Source organism: Nelumbo lutea, chromosome 1 (assembly GCF_056320005.1).
Source record: "Nelumbo lutea isolate HS-2025 chromosome 1, American lotus-T2T, whole genome shotgun sequence".
Taxonomy (NCBI): domain Eukaryota; kingdom Viridiplantae; phylum Streptophyta; class Magnoliopsida; order Proteales; family Nelumbonaceae; genus Nelumbo; species Nelumbo lutea.
Window position 1 is genome coordinate 9937434 of NC_142684.1, and position 17775 is coordinate 9955208.

Consider the following 17775-nt stretch of genomic DNA (forward strand, 5'->3'; position numbering starts at 1 on the left):
AAATTCCTTAGGAAATTTAATTAACTATATAAATTTTTATTTTTCACTAGAACTTAAGTTGGTTCTAAATTGAATTTAATTATAAAACTAATAATTGTTTGATAATTCCATCTTAGTTTTTAATTTATCTTATTCCTTTTATTAGTTAAATTCTTTTTATTATATTAATAAAAATATTTGTATCAATAAAATTAATTATTTGTTTTATTTAAGTAACTTACTGTAATATTTTTATTATGGTTAATTAATTTTTATTTTTTTCAAATGGAATATAAATGGATTATAATTTTAAATGGAAGTAGATTATTTAGTGCAATTACATATCATGGAATATCCCAATTTCAATATAATTAATCTTTAATAATAATTGTAGTTCCATGCAAATATATCTAATATATATAAAAATCTAGTTAAATTGAAATGGATATATAAATAAAGTTAACGTATTCTATGCAATTTAATAAAGTAACTGAGATGAGAGAGAAGTAGTGGCATGAGTTATGGAAGGAGAGAGTTAATGGCATAATTAATAAACATATATTATTTAAAGAGTTAATGGGAGAGAGAGAAAAGATAAGTTCCTTTTGAGTAGAAATGGCTGTTTATTGCAACACTCTTGTAGGTTTAGGATATTCTTCATAGTCTTACTTAGGTCCTTGTGTGTCCAAGATACGGGTACCTGATATTTTTCCAAATCCAGCTTCAGTTGTTCAATGATGTGAACCGACGAATCTAGAAAAATGAGGAACCTAACAATTGAAATTTTACTAGATGATGATGGACCAACCAAAATGCAAAACCATTGATTTGATTCTGTACACAATGTAAAGCAGCTTCCAAGCTATTACAAATTCCAGGCAATATGAACATGTGAAATTATAGATGGTTTCACTCCAGGAAATATGAACATTTTGCACTCGTGGATAAGGATTTATAGATGGGTTCACTCCAAATAAACCTACAAATATGAACATGTAAAATTAGGTTACCAATTATGTCCAACACATGTATTAAACTGAACCCTTAAAACATATGGTAGTAATAAAAAACAGAGTGGGGAGATTATTTTGCCTTTGTCGAGAAGTATTGAAAGTAGAGTCGCAGAAAAGGGGGAGAGCAGACAAGGACATGAGGTAGACGGGGTTGAAGGGGCAAAAGGAAACGAGGGATGTGGAAGAGCTGTTGGGAGCATAAGAGGAAAAGGAGATAGAGGTTCAGTAGAGGAGAATGGAGGGGAGAAAGAATTAGGGATTGAAGGAGGGGGGAAGCGAGGGTGAAGGAGGCAAGATTAGAGGTGAGGTTAGAACATTTCCCTTGCAATCCGTTTGGTTCGTGCAATATGGATGAGAAAATAAGAATATTTGTTGAATATTTCTATTTTCTCATGTTCGTTTTGAGAGATATGATGCAATGAGATGGGATTAGTATTCTCAAAATAATGGACGCGGGGTCTCACCAAATAGGTGCAACCCCAGTGAGACACAAAAGTTGCATGACGAGTGAGAAAACTTTATCGAGGGTGGACTGTTCTCATCTCCCACCTCTGCAATGGTCCAAACTTCAACTACTTTATCTTTCATCTCCAACGAGGTTTACGGCCTCCAGTAAATACTCACATCCCCTTTTAGGCTTTCATGCTATTTGGTGTTTTGTTCTACGAAAAACACCATTCTCTTCCTCCATCAACTTTGATCTTAGATCTTAGACGACAAGGAGATAGGATATTATCTGTCTTCTCTAGCGATGGTAACCTTGTCTTCATCTTCTCAGACGACAAGGAAACAGAATTCCGTTTTGCACATTATCCATGTTTTATTTTTGCATTTTTTTTATCAAGAACATTTTTCCTTTCATGTGTTTTAGGTGCTTAGCAGACAAGGAACACAGGTTTGTTTCTGAAAATTGGAGTTTTCATCCTCATCTTCTACAAAAGTCTGTTTTCATCCTCATCATCTTCCCATATCTTCTCCATTTGCCAGCCCTTTGTAATTGGGTTGATCTTAATCTGATCCACTTTCTGGTCGGATCATATTATCCAATGTGAAGATCTGAACAAATGTAAACTAAATTCAATCAAATAGGATTGAATCGGATCATGATCCGATCCATTTGCACCCCTAGTTATGCTACTGCACCATGCAGTCCCATGGCTTAAAGTGTCCACATAAAATTATAACAAATAGCTAGGTGTAGGTTCTTGAAAATTGGTGACCCTTGTCAAATCTAACAACAATAGGAGAAAATTGAGTTATAAAAATTGAGTAATTGACAATGATGGCTAAATATCAATTCTTTTAAACATGAAAATTGAGTAATTAACAATGATAAATATCTTAGTTGGTAATGTTTGGATCGGTTCTTTTTAGACTCGAACCTGATACAAAACCAAAATCCTTGTAGGGTCATGGGTCAAATCTTTTGAGAATTATATTCATGTGTCAAGGGCGAATCTAGGATATGTGACTTTTGCCTAAGAGTTGATCTAAACTAAAGTGTGAGCCTATCTGTTTCTTCTTAACTCTTACTTCTTAAGAAGATCCCTAGTCCCCTCTTGTTACTTGTTAGTTTATTGTGCGATCTCATTTCCATGTTTGTAATCAAATTGACCATTGATTGCAAATTCTAGCTCATTTTAGTTTTGAGTTTTAGCACGAGTTAGTTTGTTTACAGTATAGGTCAAGGAAAATAAAAAATGAAACAAAATAAAGAAAGTAGACTAGATTGCACTCAAATGAAACTACAATGAGAACAAATGGAATGCCAAGAAAATGCAAATGGAATGCCAAGAAGTAGACCACTCAATGAATTTATACTAATTTTGTTCTCTGTTTCAACTTTAAAACACAAACACACTGACGAAATGCAAACGAGAAAGAACTGAAGAAGAAGCTATGAAGACATGTCATCCTAACAACAGCTTACCTGAGAAAATATAAGGGAAGAATAATGGTAGACTTCTCATTGTATATACACACAAAAAGCTTATGATATTATGTACAACAAGGTAGCGCAAATCTGCAAATATAATTTTTGAAATGTTGGATGAGACTTCATCACTTGACGGTGCAAGGCTCGTGGCCTTTGAAAAGGCACTTTCTTTCTATTTTTTTTAATTATTCTTGATATAATGTTATGCCCCCAAAAAATAGGAAAATCATGAGAAATACAATCAATACAACGACTATCTTAATCATCAGCCACCGATTGGATGAGATACTATTGAGGTTGAGTTCTCATCAATCCATGTTCTCGTTTGCTAGTGTCATCCATGTTCTCATCAATCCTATCAGGTTGAGTTCAAATAGAAGGTTAGATATCATCAATGTATCCTTGACCACAGATTATGAATCACAGATTCCATTCTATATTTTAATACAAGAAAAATAAAATAACCATCAAATCACCGTCATTAACATGTCCAACTGCTAATTCTGTATAGGATTTCTCAAGAATAAGAATGGATATTGAATGGTCAGACATTCAGACTGCCTGCATATTTATGTGAAAGAATAAAAAGTAATTTCTGCCCACAGACTAGAGATTGTTCAATCTATCCATGAATATTTGCTAAGCATATAAACAAATCATTATGGGGTCATGGTTTAGTTGAATTGCTAGCAAAACAGAGGGTGACGAGTTCTATGTTTTGGGGAATGCAACAAGGGGGGTTTGTACTCAACAATGAACCTGAATTTGAAGGTTAGTTGAGGTTACCATCCTTTCAATCGTTGTTTACTTTATCTCTACTCAATGTAATAAAATTATTCTTCGTTGCTGAGTTTCTATACTTTAAGTAAAAAAACCACCTAGGCAACTGCAGATCAAGATACCAGAACAGAATTATAAGTATTATTGGGTGGGGGTTGTTAAATAATCCAGAATACAATCTAGGCAGTTCAACAATTTGAGATGTTTGTAACAGTCTAGCAGATGTGCACACATATTGAATGGGACCAACTTCAGAGATTGGATGGGCTAATAATAAGCCAAACCAATGATTGCCAACCTGTAACTATATAACTATATATATATTATTGGGTTCATTTGTCTGGTGGGAAAGAGCTCTACTGCAACTTAAAGGAAACCTGGAAATGCATAGGTTGATTATAATATATGCAGTCTCCTATGAAACTATGGGACACATGGTGTATCAGGGTCCCAAACCATCTACAAGACTTGGAACATCTTAGTTGATAAAGTTAGAAATGCCTAGATTGTATTACTATTGAGCAATAAATACCGTAAGTTCGAGAGTAGAAAGTAGAATATAAAACCTGATTGCAAGCTCTCCTTGATGAGAGAAAACAAAAGGAAGAGAAAGAACAAATAATAACTCAAGACGAAACTCTAGGATTCAGTGAATTTCGACTGATCCTAGGTATCAATTTATAATGGTTAGAAGTAGAGATCAATTACAACTGTGACTGTACAAGATTACCAAAACTGATATTCAGAGGAACCTAGGAGATCCAACACTGATATCATCACCTGGCTTTAGTCTAAACTCGACTTGCTCAAATTGCCCCGGCTGCAGGACTCTTCAACATAATCTGCAACAAAAAAAAAAAACAACAGCAAATTACTTAGCATGGAACTTAGAAATATAAAAGTACAAAATATTGAATGGAAGACTAAAAACTTGCAGAATCCGTTCAAGGACACTAAACCTCTGCTTGTTTAGGTTTCATGGATATAGCAGGAGAAATTAAACCTGCAAATGAATAGCTTACACAATCAAACATTTGTTCATGTGAAAACACCAAAAGATATATATTCTAATAGAAGAAATGTTGGTAAGCAAGTTTCACCCCAGAGATAAGGTGGGGCCCATGAAAAAACATGTCCAACATTGCCAATGTCAACTCTCCAATCAAGGTTGAAAGCATCAAATATGTGTCACACTGTATTGTAAGATATATATCGGCTTCCAGGATTAAATAATAATACAAGGTGTGCATCAATGGTGATAACTTGCACTGAAACACTGAAACGAGACAAATAGAGAGCAATAACTTGCAGTCATTACATCAGGAGACAAATTCCGCATTCCCACTTTGATTCCCTCCTTCACACAATTTTAGAGCACCAAGGAGTTAAATTCAACCTGCCTTTTTTTCATTTGTGTGCAACTAAAACAATCTAGGCCGTAGTAGGAAGGGAAAAGCTTCCTGATTTGTAAGACCAACTAGGACCAGAATAAGCCACAAGACACTCTTAAAACACATGTCCTACACCCCAGATGGACCCGAATTTCCAAAAGAACCATAAAAAGGTTTCTGCTTTGTCTAGATCAAGAATGGCCCTTACAACTAGCTGAAACACCAAAGTTTTATACCATCAGAAACAAGTAATCTCGACTTTTAGTTGCATACAAGAAAATCTTGACTTCTTCGAGAGCCATCTTCTTCAAAATCTTTTGTCCATATTTGTATCACAGATAATGACCCTAAAAACATTAAAATAGCAAAAAACTATAAAATGATATTTCACATATCATGCATGTTTTTATATATACATACATGTACATATAATATAATATACATACATTTTTATTTATAATTTTATTCCAAATAAATTGTAATTTTTTTAATTTCATTTTATTATTACATATTGAAAACATAAAATTTCATATAAAATAAAAATTTAAGAGTTTTTTAAAACTTTGACTATTTTTTAATTTATTATAAATTTATTATTATTTTTTCAATTTTTATTAAAAAAGATGCCTCTCATGGCTTGGCTAGCCCGGGCCCGCCAAGCCCCACGACATGGGCCATGCCATGTCTGACCTCTAAAGGGCCACACGCTAACCCTACACAACCTGATTTACACCTCTATGCAAGAAATCAACTAGATCACTAGTGAATCTTCCTTCTACACCTTGATCCCCCACAAGACCGTACAATAACAAATCAACTACAAAACTAGCTACCCTTTGTACAAATTCAAATTCAATTGACCCAAAAAGGTTCATGTCAATGAAAATCACCAAATATGTTTGGTGTAGTCATTGGTTTCCTATTTCTCGAAAATAGAATCATCTTCAATAGCAACCAATTTCTTAGAATCAATTCTCTAGATGACTAAAGCTGCATCGTCATCAAATACATATAGAGATAAGTTACATGTTCATGTCAAAGGGTCCCTTTGAAGGTTAAGGCCTCTACAACCATGTCCAAGGGGCCCTTTGATGCTTATTATATACGTAGAGACAATTAGTAATTGTCTCCATACACAACTCAGCACCAACATAGTGGGACCAATGAAAAGCTTTCAATGAGCAGGGCTGTGATTTCTTCTACAGGTTTCTAAGGTTGTTGCCCAACCTAAGACAACTGGGAATTACAGAAGATAGTAGCTCTCTTATCCGAGGTTGCCCAACCTTAGGTGTTAGACAAAATGATTTGAAAGTGGAAAATTGAAACTTCTCTTCTCTACCTTTTCACAAAACAATTTTAAAGACAAGGAAAACAATTGAAGCCACACATAGTTACTTATAATGAACACCACTTGAATTCTCTCTCTCCAACACCTTAAACACCAAAGATCTACAACAACAAGGTCAAGAAAATTAAGCCCAACATATTAAGAACCTTTATTGAATCCAAACAACAAATACCCAAAATTGACTTGATAAGCTACTAGCTACAAGGTCCTAATGTGAAATAAAATAATTGAAAGATTTTATAACGATTCTCTTAAGAACTTAATAGGAAATTCAATGAACATATAAAAAACTTAGCTGTTAATGCATATCAGTAAGAGCATGTCAATTTACATTAAATAAACTTTTTGGATTGGAGTAATGGCCCAACTTACATCAACACAACTTTAGTACATATCAATAACCTCATTCACAACTAAAACATCTTCAATATATTCAATGAATTCGTATCAGAGCATGAAATAATTAACTATAAAATGCAAATTTCATTTGAGATGTTTTCTTGGTTAACTAGTCAATGTTTGTCTAACCACTTTTTTATTAATAAAATTTGAAATCATAAAAGACTTTTAGGTATGTAACGCAATAACCTAATGGCCAACTATAGAACAAAATTAATTGGAATTAATTGGAAGACTCTGATTTAAGGCTATGTTTGGTTTGTGGGAAGCCTTTAGTGGGATGGGAAAAGATGGAATGGTGGGTGGATTTTTCCATGTTCCATATTTTGGTTGCAAAAGGGAAACTAATGGGAAAATCAACCTTAGCTTATCAACCTTAGTTTAATAATCAATTAATACTAAATTATTAAATAAATAATTAATTATTACTAGATTCATAACCCATAAATTATTAATTATTTAATAAAGCATTAATAAGTATCATAAAATAAAATATTAAATAATTAATAATTTCATTAAAATATATTATACGAAATAATTTATCAAGGAAAACTAATTTAACAATTTATAAATAAATAATATTATTCAAATATTCAAGTTATAACTTATAAACTAAAAAAATTTAAACGTTATTTAATTAAAATAATAAACTAACTACTTATAGATTTTAAATAATTAATATCCAATTAATAATTTAATACAAAATAGAAAAAAATGTAATAATTACAAGTTAAAATTAACAAAAACTAGTTACTAATGAATTAACTAAGCAATTAATGAATAACTCAATAAGGATTTTATTATTATAAATCTAATTAAAAATAATTAAATAATTAAAACATAATTAATACTAAAAATAATATTATTAATTCCTAATAAATATTAATAAAATAAATTTTAAAATATTAATTCTTATTAACTAATAAAATTATTTCATTAAAACATTAGTAATTAATGGAATATGAAATGATGGTTAATAAAAATATAACTAATAAATTAATTAAAAATTGCTATTAGGGTTGATTTTCCCACTATTTTCCCTTTCGCAACCAAGCAATGGAATATGAAATTTTCCACCCGTTTTGCCTTTTCCCATACCCATCATTTCCAATCCCACCAAAATCTCCCCACAAATGAACCGTAACCTTAAATCAGAGACTTCAAGTAAAGTTTCATCTATAGTAAATGGGCCATTAGGGTATTACAATACATACCTATATGTCTTTTATGATTTCAAATTTTAATAATAGAAAAGTGGTTAACCTTGACCAATTAATCAAATGAACAATAAGTTTGCAATTTGATAGTTAAGTTTATTGCATTCTTTGATATTAAATCGTTGAATATATTCAAGATGTTTTAGTTGTAGATACTCTTATTGATATGTATTAAAGTTGATATGTATTAAAGTTGTATTAATGTAGGTTGGGTCACTATTCCAATCCAAAAAGCTTATTTCATGTTCTTTGACATGTTCTTATTGAGATATATTAACAATTAAGTTTATTTAATGTTCATTGAACTTCATATTAAATTTTTAAGAGAACCATTACAAAATCTTCCAATTATTGCATTCCACATTAATTGAGAAACATAAAAGTGACATGCTTATAAAAGTCCTAATAATCAAAGGTTGTTGAACTACTTAAAAAATTAGGACTTTGTAGTTAATAGCTCATCAAGTCAATTTTAGATATTTGTTGCTTGGATTCAACAAAGGTTCTAGTATCATATATGTTTGGCTCAACTTTCTTGATCTTGTTGTTGAAGATCTTGGGTGTTTATGGTGTTGGAGAGAGATAGAGTTCAGGTGGCGTTCATTATAACTAACTCATTGTGGTGGCTTCAATTGTATTCATTTGTCTTTAAGACTGTTCTCTAAAAAAGTAGAGAGGAGAAGCATCAATTTTCCACTTTCAAATCCTTTTGTCTAGTGCACCCGAGGTTGGGCAGCAGGCTTTGAGATTAGATAAGAGAGTTGCTATCTCCTTTAACTCCTAGTTTTGTAAGTTCAACCTTGGATAAGAGGGCTACTATCTCCTTCAACTCTAGTTCGAGGTTGGGCACAGCCTTAGAAACCTATAGACTATCTTTGAGAACAAATCACACCCATGGCCTGTTGAATATGTCGAAACATGATGAAAACTTTTCATTGGTCCATGTGTTGGTGCTTCTAGACATGTCATATCAGATTGAGTTCTATATGGAGACAATTACTAATTGTCATTGTATGCCCTTAAATGATTTCTCCATACTTCAACCCATGTCTTTATCCCTTGCTCTTCTAGCCCCTAAACTCGTAGAAAATCACTTCTTACTGATTTTGTAATGGTCTTCTTTGAACATAACAAACCTTATTCTACTTTCCCTCATTTTACTACCTATTGAAACTACTCCTAGATTCATGGAGAAAAACTCATTTCTAGCCTTATATTTTCTAGTTTTCCCACTTATCAATCTCAATGTCTACATTCCCACCACTCATTTTTAAACATGTTGTCTTGGCTTCCCACCACCACTCATTGTGTTGGCTTCCCACTTACAATGATTTATCAATGAATTAATTACGAATTTTTCCGTATTTGTCATTGAGTAATCGATCAACTTCACTCACAAACAGTAGGAAAATTCACAACAAACAATGTAGGACTACAAGTTTATGGTAATCAGGAGACTGGCACACAAGGCCTCTCTGATATTCACAGCCAAATAAGAGAATATAAATATCTTGGAACACAACTCTGTATGGATCCTATAGAACTGAAAATTCAGATAAACTAAGTTTTGTGTGAAGTGCCAATAATTTGGGATGAGCTTCTGAAATTTTGGCCAAACAAATTCACCCAATGTATCATGATCCATTGGAAAAATAAAATGTCATTAAACTAACATTTTTTAATTAACTGGTAAAAATTCTAGTTATAAAAAGCTATTTTGTACAGTAAATACTTGCAACTTCCAAGAGAATTCAGCTTCTAAAATTTACCACTCTAATGTCATCAAAGTGAAATTTACATCATAGACTGCTTGGATTCACAACAAACAACGTAGGACTACAAGTTTATGGTAATCAGGAGACTGGCACACAAGGCCTCTCTGATATTCACAGCCAAATAAGAGAATATAAATATCTTAGAACACAACTCTGTATGGATCCTATAGAACTGAAAATTCAGATAAACTAAGTTTTGTGTGAAGCGCCAATAATTTGGGATGAGCTTCTGAAATTTTGGCCAAACAAATTCACCCAATGTATCATGATCCACTGGAAAAATAAAATGTCATTAAACTAACATTTTTTAATTAACTGGTAAAAATTCTAGTTATAAAAAGCTATTTTGTACAGTAAATACTTGCAACTTGCAAGAGAATTCAGCTTCTAAAATTTACTACTCTAATGTCATCAAAGTGAAATTTACATCATAGACTGCTTGGATTTATATCCATTAGAAAGGGTGAAAAACCATTCACCTTGATGAGAGCTAACCAATTGTAGAAAGCTGTTAAATAGTTCACTATTTTATTTTCTTACATAGGTGTCTAAGAGTGTTTTGGCACCAAATAAAGATACACAACATTTTTTTTACTTAGTTTTGTTCTAAAATACTGGAAATGAATAAAAGAAAATCGGTGACTTTTGAAGGCATGATAGCTTCTAAGTGGTAGGAAAAACTAGTACTACCTAGTGTCTATGTCATCCACCTTCATGGAATTTAGTAATGGAAATAAAAGAGGTTAATCTACATGTAGAACTCCATAACAGTGGGTAATTCTGAGTTTATGATTGTGCTACTTTTGCATTGCGAATCGGAATATTTTCAGTATAATTTTATACTTTTTTATGATTAACAAAGTATAGTTATGGACTTTACCCTTAATAAATTAGACAACTTGCAAAACTTATTAGTTCCCCTCATTTATGATTCATTAACCTCATTGAACAATAAAATGACTATTATGTATATGCATTGCATCAAGACTACATTTGCTAGGATCACATGCCAAATAAGCACAAGAACACAAATATCATCCCACAAATGTAGGAAAAACAAATATGCACAATTGCACCATTGTTGCATGGATTTTCCTAAATAGATGGCATACCCATGACAATCAGAGTCCAATAATCCTTTCTCAATGACACTTCAACGTAACATTCCATTTTTTATTTGACTTAAGTGTACAGATAATGTTCAAGATTACTATAATTTTTTTATATCAAATGTTGCTTAGTAACAAAGTCAACATTTTTTGCAGGCATACAATGTCAAAATTCAGAAAAAAATAAAAGAATAACTATTTTCTTCTGCTCGCTTAGTAAGGAAGTGAACTACTTCGATGATATATCATATATGAACTATTTTCGTGAGTCTATGTTTTCTCATCTTGCCAAGCCAGACTCTTGGACAAGCGTTGGATTCTGACTCCCGTATCCTTATAATGCAACATTAGTTTGCCCTAAATAAACACACTCATTCTCTTGTCGTTTAGAGTTTTGGTATTTTGATACACTTAAATCACACTATCCATATTGGATCCGATTAGGAAATAGTGAAATGGGTTAAAGATACGTATTCATTAGAAGTGGGTTCGTTCAGCACTTACAACTGACGTATGCAAACAAGAAAACAGCCTTCTTCAGAGATATAATGATCACAAGCATCAATTTTTTCCATCCATATCAGAAATATCAATATTGAGTTCCAATCAGTATTGGATATCAAAATCATTTCTAGGAACAACATTTATAGAAGAATAAACAAGTAAACGTCCGTTTCTTCTGGTTCATTAACGAGTTGTTACAATGCAAACGTCTTTTACATAGACAAGTTCACGGTCACCCTTAACAGCAAGCAAAACCACCACATAGATCGGAATAATTACTTGCATTAAAATATACATATCCAAATCAGATATTAGTATTGCATATTGTAAACAGACAAGAATTTGCAGATAAGGCTGAAGAAAAATCTTGACATAAGGTTTTTGAGATCAAAGAGTGACTGTTTCAACAGAAAATGAATCAATAATGTACCCCCATAACAAATCCGTCACAACAGTAAAACTGAATTAAACATCGCCCAAAAAGCATATCTCTGGAAGGAAACAGAAAGGTAAAACGTTGATCGAACTACACACCTCAACGGGAGCTGAACTATCCTTACTTTGTTGTGGTTGTGTTGAACCCCAAGCACTAGGCGGAGCTGTTATTGCATAGTAATCGTCATCATCATCAACATCGGCCCAAGATTTAACCGTCAGAGGCGCCGGCGTCGAGTAAACCTGGGGTCAGGTTCCTTGGCCTGGTTTTTGGAAGATCCCTTGCTCTTCGACGACCCATGCTCCTTGTCAGATTTCTTCTTTCTCCTAAGGCTTTCGAGAGCAGCGAAAACGTTCGTATTGCTTATCCCCAAGGGCCCATCGTCCATCCTGCTTCCACCTCCAACCATTTCTAGCCCGATATCAAACAAGCCACAGTTGTGTTATTGTGTATTGGAGCAAACGCCTCCGAAGACTAGAAGCATCAGTTCTATTTGCCAGATTGAAACTAAGATAACAAATCTCTAGCCTTGCAAGGATTCAAGACTAGGGTTACAGAGAAACGTCTAAACCAATTAGATTTTCCTACAGAAAATAAATAGGGCTCAACAGACTCGGGCAAAAAACACCTAAGAAGGACTCGGTAACCTTGTAGCCTCACCACACTCGATGTCGCCAAAAAAAATACCAGAGTTCTGATGAAGAAATTAGGGTTTCGAAACAAATGAATCAAAAGAAACCCAGAGAAAATTAGAGTTCCCCCCGGAGCTATCAAAGCCGGAAAAGAGAGCTAGAGATTCAGAGGCCGTGATTAACAGATTACTATCTACAGAATAGGGTTCTGAAAGGCTGGGGGGGCATTCGAGCGAAAATGGAGACATGGGTAGGATATGGAGTTAGGGTTTCCAGAGCGATGGTGTAGATGAGTTTTTTCCGTCTCTCAAAGGACTTCAAGACCTCTCTCTAGATGACGCAGGTGACGAACACGAGTTCCGTCCTTTTATACCAACAACAGACATGACGAAACCCTCTCCTTCCCTTTCCCTCTCGCCGAGATAATTTTAAGGTGTTTCCAACGTGTGACAATATCATACCGCTTACGAACTTGATCAATTAATCCAACGGCAAATAATTGCCTTCAGCGTGGATTTCTGGGACGCACAAAAAGGTATCCTTTGTCTTCTTAACTTCATCTGGCCCGTTCATACCAGTTTTAATGTAAGGTGGGCCAGTGGAATGGTCGTTTGGTCCACAACCAAGTCCACGTGTTTGAGTGCCGCTGTAAAGTCTGCTGATGGCGGTTACAGATACGTGGAATTTGAGGACACGTGGCTTGGAAGCAAAGAACTTGGAGACGCGTCCTCTGAAAGAGATCAAGCAGGGATGCTGCCTACCGTCGGATGTGTTGACCAAACAACTCAGTAAAGTTTTTTCACGAGTTTGATACGTGCCACGTGTCCTTTCAACAGGTATTTCTATCAAGCATCATTGCAGCCGAGCTGCCTCGCGAGCACGCTTCAGACAAAGGTGGGCCCAAAAACTATGCATTGGTACTTGGTAGGCCTCGTCGGCTATCCTTTTCTTTTAATATTCAAATAAAAAAAATTTCCTCTTCGCTTTTTCTTCTTTTTCCCTTTTCTGTAGCAGACCCGACTGAACAGTCAGGACTCGGGATAAGCAGGACGAGTAGTGATCTGTTACCAACGAGTCTTTACTATTCCTGTCCCAACATGCCACTGAAGCCCCACATTAGGAATATTTCTTTGTCATTCATTGAGGATGTTCCCGATGTACGGTTGGGACTTTTTAGTACCGTGTATTGATAGCTGATCCGAAGTCCGAACCCATACTGGACGGAGATGGAGATGGGCTTTGATCAGACATTAAACAGAATCGTTGACCCGGGCGAATCTCCCGTAAAAGGCAAAAAACATAAAACGAAACCGTTTCGAGTTTCGACAACCAGATTTAGACACGGTTCAACCAGTCGACTGATCATTCAAACCAGAAAGATCCCAAAACCGTTTGGCCTATTTTAGCCGACCACCTAAAAAATCATCTTGTGGGTTAGTTTGAAAAGAGTATAAATACAATTTGCAAAGCCTTGTATTTTGTATATATTTATATTTATATTTTTTAAAATTAAGGTTCAATTTGAGAATAATACAAGTATAAATATGTTCAGTGCAAAACCTTGTATATCATATTTATAAACACGATAAATATTAGTATTTACACTCTTTCCACACTATGTCATAAACAATACATGTATGCATGCTACGGCTACCAACGGATTGAATCCCACTAGAATCAGAATCATCTTGACATGAAATATTAAAGACCAATGACTGAATTGGATCTGATAGGGTCTGTAGTTTTTAAACCTGAAACCGAACCGATTGATTCTTAGGACAGTCAGATCTTCCAATGGATCCTATATAATATATATATATATATATATATATTATACATTAATCAATAATAATCGGGATAGTATATCAAGACCTGAACTAATCCAATTGGTTCGGGGTCCGTTGAATTGGCCCCGACCCATTGACAGTCCTACTGCATGCAACTGTATTAATGTGTGCACTCTTTTGTTTTTTTATTTCTTTTTAATGTTAGCAGTTTGAAATTAATCTATATCTATATCTAGGTGGCTTGTTTTCTCAAGACAGAATATTGTAGCTTCTAGGTGGCTTCGACTGATGCTAACTGCCAAGTGCCAAGTAACTGATGCTAAACTGCTAAGTGACTTGTTTCTTTGGAGCTATTAATTCTGTTTTCTGAAGAAGGTTGATCTCGTGTCTTAGTTTGGGACTGATGCTAACTGCCAAGTGACAAAAATTATATTGGTAATAGAAAACTTAAATGGAGGAATGGAGGATGTCAATCATATTCAATGAATATGGAGGAATTTGATAAAAAACATTGCTATGTCTCAAAAAACATATGTTTCATCCAAAAAATAAATAAAAGTACAGAAAAATACAGAAATTAATAAAAAATAATAAATGTATATTTCATCCAAAAATAGCAGAAATTGCAAAAATTACAGAAATTAATAAAAATAAAAAGAATGTATATTTGAGCCAAAAATATATTTCAGACAAAAAAAGCAGAAATTGTAGAAAATACATGAATTGATAAAAAATCACAAAATATGTTTCAGACAAAAAATAGAACCTTGGAAAAAACAGAGAAATTTATTAAAAATAAAAATATTGCATTAAAAAAAAACAGAAATTCAAAATAAACAGAGGAATTGATAAAAAAAATTAAGAAATGCTAACATACTAACATATTATTTATTTACTACCAAAACAAAATAGTGAAAATCTTTCTTTCTTACCAAGAAGTCAGTAGCTAAGTACAAATTAAAGAATTGCAAAATATGAAAATTAATATTAAATTTGAAATATTTTTTCTAATAGATAAAGAGAGAATTCAAGAAGTAGAACCCTCCCCAGTCCCCTCTTATTACTTGTTAGTTTGTTGTGCGCTCCCATTTCCATGTTTGTAAACAAATTGACTACTGAGTGCAAATTCTGGTTTATTTTAGTTTTGAGTTTCAGCATGGGTTAATTTGTTTGCAGTATGGATCAAGGAAAATAAAAGATGAAGCAAAGTAAAGAAAGATAGAGTTAGACCAGATTGCACTCAAATGAAACTACAATGAGAACAAATGGAGTGCCAAGAAAGTGCCATATCAGCGTCCACCAATATTTTAACAATTTGCTGGAGTTCATCAGTCTCACACTCAAACCGATAATTGATACGTCTTAAACTCGCCAAACCAAATGCATAATCTTTATAATTAGTAGTTAGTACTTTTGTTTATTCATAGACGTCAACTGAGAATAAGCACGACCACTCAATGAATTTATACTAATTTTGTTCTCTATTTCAACTTTCAAACACACAAACACACTGATGAAATGCAAATGGGAAAGAACTGAAGAAGAAGCTATGAAGACATGTCATCCTAACAACAACTTACCCGAGAAAATATAAGGGAAGAATAATGGTAGATTTCTCATTGTATATACACACAAAAAGCTTATGATGTTATGTACAGCAAGGCAGTGCAAAACTGCAAATATAATTTTGAAATGTTGGATGAGACTTGATCACTTGACGGTGTAAGGCACGTGGCCTTTGAAAAGGTACTTTCTTTCTATTTCTTTTTAGTTATTCTTGATATAATGTTATGCCCCCAAAAAATAGGAAAATCATGAGGAATACAATCAATACAACGATTATCTTAATCATCAGCCACCGGTTGGATGAGATACTGTTGAGGTTGAGTTCTCATCAATCCATGTTCTCATTTGCCAGTGTGTCGTCCATGTTCTCATCAGTCCTGTCAGGTTGAGTTCAAACAGAAGGAAGGTTAGATATCATTAACATATCCTTGACCACAGATTATGAATCACAGATTCCATTCTATATTTTAATGCAAGAAAAATAAAACAACCATCAAATCACTGTCATTAACATATCTAACTGCTAATTTTGTATAGGATTTCTTAAGAATTAGAATGGATATTGAATGGTCTGACATTCAGACTGCCTGCATATTTATGTGAAAGAATAGACAGTAATTTCTGCCCACAGACTAGAGATTGCTCAATCTGGCCATGAATATATTTGCTAAGCATATAAACAAATCATTATGGGGCCATGGTTTAGTTGAATTGCTGGCAAAACAGGGGGTGACGAGTTCTATGTTTTGGGGAATGCAACAAGGGGGATTTGTACTTAACAATGAACCTGAATTTGAAGGTTAGTTGAGGCTGGACATCCTTTCAATCTTTGTTTACTTTACTCAATGTAATAAAATTATTCTTCGTTGCTGAGTTTCTATACTTTAAGTTTACACTTATGAAAATCATATTTAACTAAGCTAGTTCAGCTGCATGCTTTGAGGCACTATGGATAAATTATCCAAACTTCCATTTAGCTAAACATTTCCAAGTTTCAAGTTTCAACAGTCTACGATTGGTAAGATGATACCAATATATGTAGACACAAATGCAATTGTGCAATTTGACTATAAAACCAATAAGCACATGAAGAGAACAAATTCAATTCAGTAACTCTATCTACTTCATGAGAAAGTTGAAACCAATACAAGGATAATATTGATTGGAGATAATAATAACATTGGAGCATGCCTAACAATTGCTTAAAAGAAAATCCCAACAAGTCCACCTCTCTCTCTCTCTCTCTCTCTCTCTCTGTGTATATAGCAATTGCATATCATCATCTTTTAAATAATGAACCCATAATGAAGATCAGAAAATAATAAAATCAATTCCCTACAGGTTTGGTTTGCAACTTTGTACAGGAACTACAGGTCTCCTACCTTTCCCTTCCTCTCCCTACCTTTTACTTGAAACCAAATACAGTCTTTTTCCAAACTTTTTAAATTTGTGCCTTTAAACAGAGAGCCCAAACAAGCTAAACAGAAAAAATATATACATATATATTACAATGGAAATGTGTTATCACTATACAATGAAGCCCTATCCACCCCTGATTTTCCTAAAGAATCAGCCATATTCAGTTCCCTAAAAACCCATCTAAAAGAACAAAAAGCTCTTGAGTGTCGTTGAGCACGCAGGCCAAAACCCCAGGACCCCCTTCTTGATTAGCAGCCCATCCTATGGCATTTCTTCAATCACCCTCCACCACAAAGGGGGCAGAGTGAATAGTTCTAGCCATCCTTGAGCGGTTAAGCCCATAAAAAGAGCTCTGACTTTAGCTTCAACCACGTCTGTAATGCCAATAGGTCCACTATAAGCCCACAATACTGCTCCAGCAGAGTTGGTTATGAGAAAACCAATTCCTGCCACCCCCTACTAATTATACTAATTATAAGATAAC

General features: G+C 33.8%; 1 long non-coding RNA gene across 2 annotated transcripts; it reads right to left on the bottom strand.

Annotated features, from left to right (window-relative positions):
• Positions 1-4330: 4330 nt before the first annotated feature.
• Positions 4331-12943, bottom strand: LOC148873451 (uncharacterized). 2 transcript variants are annotated; one of them, XR_016104770.1, is made up of 3 exons: positions 11986-12943; positions 4668-4711; positions 4331-4550 (listed from the first exon to the last, which is right to left on the bottom strand). It is a non-coding gene; the product is annotated as an uncharacterized LOC148873451 (long non-coding RNA). The 2 variants fall into 2 exon arrangements; XR_016104771.1 differs by lacking the exon at positions 4668-4711 and having other exon boundaries at positions 11986-12917.
• Between the last annotated feature and the right edge of the window lie 4832 nt (positions 12944-17775).